Source organism: Tupaia chinensis, unplaced genomic scaffold, assembly GCF_000334495.1.
Source record: "Tupaia chinensis unplaced genomic scaffold, TupChi_1.0 Scaffold000494_1, whole genome shotgun sequence".
Taxonomy (NCBI): domain Eukaryota; kingdom Metazoa; phylum Chordata; class Mammalia; order Scandentia; family Tupaiidae; genus Tupaia; species Tupaia belangeri.
In genome coordinates, this window is record NW_006160006.1 from 3,228,378 (window position 1) to 3,233,055 (window position 4,678).

A 4,678-nucleotide genomic window follows, 5' to 3' on the forward strand; every position below is an offset into this window, starting at 1 on the left:
AAAATTTTGGTTAGCTAAATTTTGCTTGGTTTTCTGTGTTTGTCGAGACAGGAGTATTTAAATCCTGATACAACTTTTTATTTCTTCACATGGAAGAATTCCCAAAGAGTTTACATTCTTGCTCCCACCTCCCATCTGCCCTGCTTTAGGCATGTACAAGGATCTGGTGAGGGAAACTGGAATTTCTTTTACTTTATTGGAATGAGAAGAGACAAACCTTCTTTGGAAGAAGTGCCTGGCACCGATGGTATTTTTCATCTTTTGCTTAAAGCTCTTTCAGAAGTAAAGAATCCAAACTGTTAGGGATGTTTCAAAGCATGTCAATCCAGGGTACAGAAGGATGTGTCTGGTCTCTGGGCCACCAGTAGCTGATTACAGACTTGCTTATCATGACTGTACTCATGTAGAAAGTAAGAACATCATCTGTTCCAGTCTTGCAAAGCATATTTTAAGAAGTAATTCACATCTTTGAATAAAATCCTAGATTCAGTTTGATAAGATTTGGGGGATAAATGTGAAATAGAGCCCCCCCCCCTTTGAAATACTGTATAACATTCAGGTACATCACAGATATGTCCCTAGACTTTTCTATCAATAGCATCACTAGAGTTACTTACTTATATATGGATACACTGCTCCGCATTTAACCTGCTTGCATATTAAAATTACCAGTCTCCTTAGTAACAAATAACTATTTCAATATTATATGCTATGCCCTTGTTTAGGACAACTGGTCTACCAGCTACTGAATATACCAGTTAGACGATTTCCTTAGTTTTTGAGTTATTATTATTATTAGTTGCCAGAGGGTGCATATCCTCACCAGAAAAAGAGAGAGATAAGGGAGGACTAACCTCCAATGGGCTGTGATCATACTGCAATCCCTTTTCTATTTCTTCATCACTTTGAGATTTTGGGCATGTATACCAATGCCCCCAGCATGTTTTCTAAACCAACAGGACCAGGATTCAAACCACAGTAGGCTATTTGGGATCTGGCTTCCTTAATCACTAAGCTATGGGTTAGTCCAGTCTTTGAATTTTGATGAAACTAGAAATCATATTTTGCTTTACTAAAGATTACCTCAAAAATGAAAAAAGTAATTTCCTTAGAACTTAGCTTCTATTTCCTCTTTATTATTATTATTATTTGTTATTTTTACATTCAATCATTATACATCATTTAGATTGTAAACAGATTTTACCCAACATGATATATGCCACACAGAAGGTGAATTGAGAATAGTATACACATCATCAACAAACAACAAATCATATCTGTGTCCCACAAATGTCTTACTTTTCCATTTTTTCCCACATTTTTTTCCTGCACTCTTCCCCTCTTCCACTCTCCTTCACTTTGTCCCCAGTGTTCATAACAATTTTCAATGCTTTTATATCCTCCAGTCTTTCAGTTTCTACCATAGCATATAGACAGTCAGTATATGTTAAGTGGAGACATACAAAGTCTCTGTTTCATAGCCTGACTTGCTTCACTCAGCAGTAAATCTTCCATGTCATTCACTGTCTATCAAAAGCCAGAGTCTTTTTTTATGGCTGAATAGTATTCCATGGAGTATATGTGCCACACTTTTTCAATACATTCATCTGTTTGTGGACATTCCATGTCTCAGGAAATTGTGAATAATGCTGTAATAAATACAGTCATGCAAGCACTTTTCCAACTAAACATTCTCCTGTCTTTTGGGTAGATACCCAGGAGTGGAATTGCTCGATCATATATTAATTTTATTTGAAGGTCTTTGAGGAACCTCCATATCATTTTCCACAGTGGCTGTACCAATTTACTTTCACACCAACAAACAATGTAGGAGAGTTCCCCTTATACACATCCCTGCCAGCACTTATCTTTTTTTTTTTTTTTTTTTTTTACATCTTTACTATTCTGACTGGGGTTAGGTGGTATCTCATTGTGGTTTTGAATCTGTATCTCTCTTATGATGAGGAATGTTGAGCATTTTTTCACATGCTTTTTGGCGTTGTATGTCTTCCTTAGAGAGTTGTTTATTCAACTCATTTTGTCATCTTTTAATTGGGTTAATAATTTTCTTCTGGGTAACCTGCTTGAGTTCCCTGTGTATTCTGGCTATCAGTTCCTTATCTGAGGCATAGTTAACAAAAAATTTCTCTCATTCCAAGGGTTGTTGATTCACACTAATTACTGCATCCTTTGCTGTGCAGAAACTTCTTAATTTGATGTAATTCTACCTGTCTATTTTGGGAATTATTGCCTGTACTTTGTGGGTCTTTCTTTGAGACAAATTTATAATGTGGAGGGATTTGTAATGATTTGGAAAAAAATATGCAGCTACTGTTTTTATTGAGGGATTTGTATGTACTTGTGTTATTCTCCAGTTATTTCAGGGGTCTATTTTATATGGAGGAAAGGAAAGTAGATTAGGTCACAGGAATAGGATTGAAAGGGAATTGTGGATATTCTCCTCTCAAACATTGATTGTTTAGTACAGATTTCATTGGTCTGCACATAAATGTGATTTTCTGTTCTTTATGTACTTTTACTTTCTTACAAAGTAGGCTAAGGGCCTCTTCATACTAATGAAGAACCCAAGGAGTGGAAATGCTAAATAGCCTGGGGCTAGGGCTGAGAGGTAGGAATTAGCTTAGGTTTCCATATTTCCTCTTACTGAACTGCACTAGGCAGGTGATGCCGACCCTTGCTCCTATTAATTCATTGACCTCACATTATCTCATAGAAAAGTTCTGGAGGAAAGTTTTTCTTGACAATTTGAGGATGTAATATGACTCTTGATAGCAAACTATACCATTTTTCTTCCTCTAACATTTATGCTTCCTTGCATTTTTTTTGAGTTTTATCAGTTAGCAAGTTGTTCACTGACTTTCTTCTGAGGGTAGGAAGCTCCTAGGATTTAAAGGGACTTGAGGATGCATAAAGCATGATGCTTGCTTGGAGGATATCTGGGGGTGGGAGTAAGGCAGCTAGTCCAGGCAGTGAAGGGTCATTCAATCACTGTTCTATTAAAGGTGAGCCTTCAGGGGAAGGGTTGTCCATGGACTGGAGCTATTGGGATGTGGCCTGTGCGGGCCTTTAGAAGCAGATGCAGTGTGAGGTAGGGAATTTTAAAATGGAGCTCAGGAGACCTTGGTTTTCTCTGTAAACTTGGCCTTTGGTGAATAAAGGAATCCCTCTGCTTCTATTTCCTCAACTATGAGCTGAAATCTGATCTCTCTCTCTCTCTCTCTCTATATATATATATATATATAGGTATATATACACATATACATATCTATATAATTTATCCAGATCTAAGTGTAATTATTAGGTCATTGGGAAGTCGATTTATTTTTCTATGCAAAAATGCAAATGCATCATGACTTTCCTGATGATCCGATATTTGGGCAAGTGTAGCTCCTAGCATAGCAGCCTCTGTGATGGCTGGCCATGATTTTGCCTCCAATAATTTCTGATCCTGGCAACACTGAGGGAATGTTGCTTCCATGATTAGATTATAAAATATTGCTACTGATTTCTTGCTAGTTGACTCTCTCTTGCTTTCTTGACTTAAACACTTTGACTTTGATTTTTTAAAAAGGTTTATTTATTTCTTCCATGAAACAAATACATACACAAATACACAACAGGGTCTTCACACCATGACCTACTCCCAGCCCCAGTCCTCTCCCCAACCAGGTTCTTTCACATGTGGGAAATATTTGTTCAATTTTATTACAATTTGTTAATTTTTAAATTAACAAATCCAGTTATGTTGCTTCCATGAGATGCCCAGCCCTTGACTTGCCAATTTTGATAAGATAACTTTTTTTAAGAGAGAAGAGATTTTTGCTTTAGGGCATGTGTGCTTGCTGGAGAGACAGAGACAGAGAGACAGAATGTGAGAAATCACCCCCCCTCCCCCCAGGGGGATGGCCATGCCACAACCCCTTCTCCTTCATTCTCCTCTTGGGATTTTGGGCATGCATGCACATGTGCCTGGTGTGCATTTAAGCCTCTGGATCTGGGACTCAAACTGCAGTCAACTACATGGGAGTCCAGTGACATAACCATTTCAGCATCAGCTGGTCCCAATAAAAGAATTTTTAAATTAACAAATCTTGTTTGATATAAAAAAACTGCTTATTTATTATGGACTGAGATAACATAAATAAACAAAGGTGAGGCATCTGTTATTTCTGTCTGGAAAAAATCCATTAAACCTTGGCAAACCTGGAGCCAGATAGTGGTGCAGTGATAATACACCTGGACCCACATAGGAAAGGTCCTGGGTTCTCATCCTACGGCCTCTCCAAGCAAGCTGATGCTCATGTGCTTGCCTGTTACCTGGGCTACTGATACTCAGGGAGGATTGTGGGGCAAGGACCCTGTGGGAGTGTCCAGCCCACCCCGAAGAAATAAATGAATAAATTTAAATTTAAAAAGCCTGATAAACCTGTGACCTTTGTTAAACCTGTCAGAGCCCCTTCTTTGTGCATGTGGGGTGTGCTTTTGTTCCTCCATGAGTCTGAGGTCATCTGATTTCTCTCAGGAAATGCTTAAAACTGCTGTTCCGTTGATGGTGCTTTTATAATATTGTCATTTTATGTCATTGCTTGGGATTTGGAACTAATTGGAAGGTATGTCCTCTAGGTTAGTTCTTCATTCTTTGAGGGTGACTCTTTCC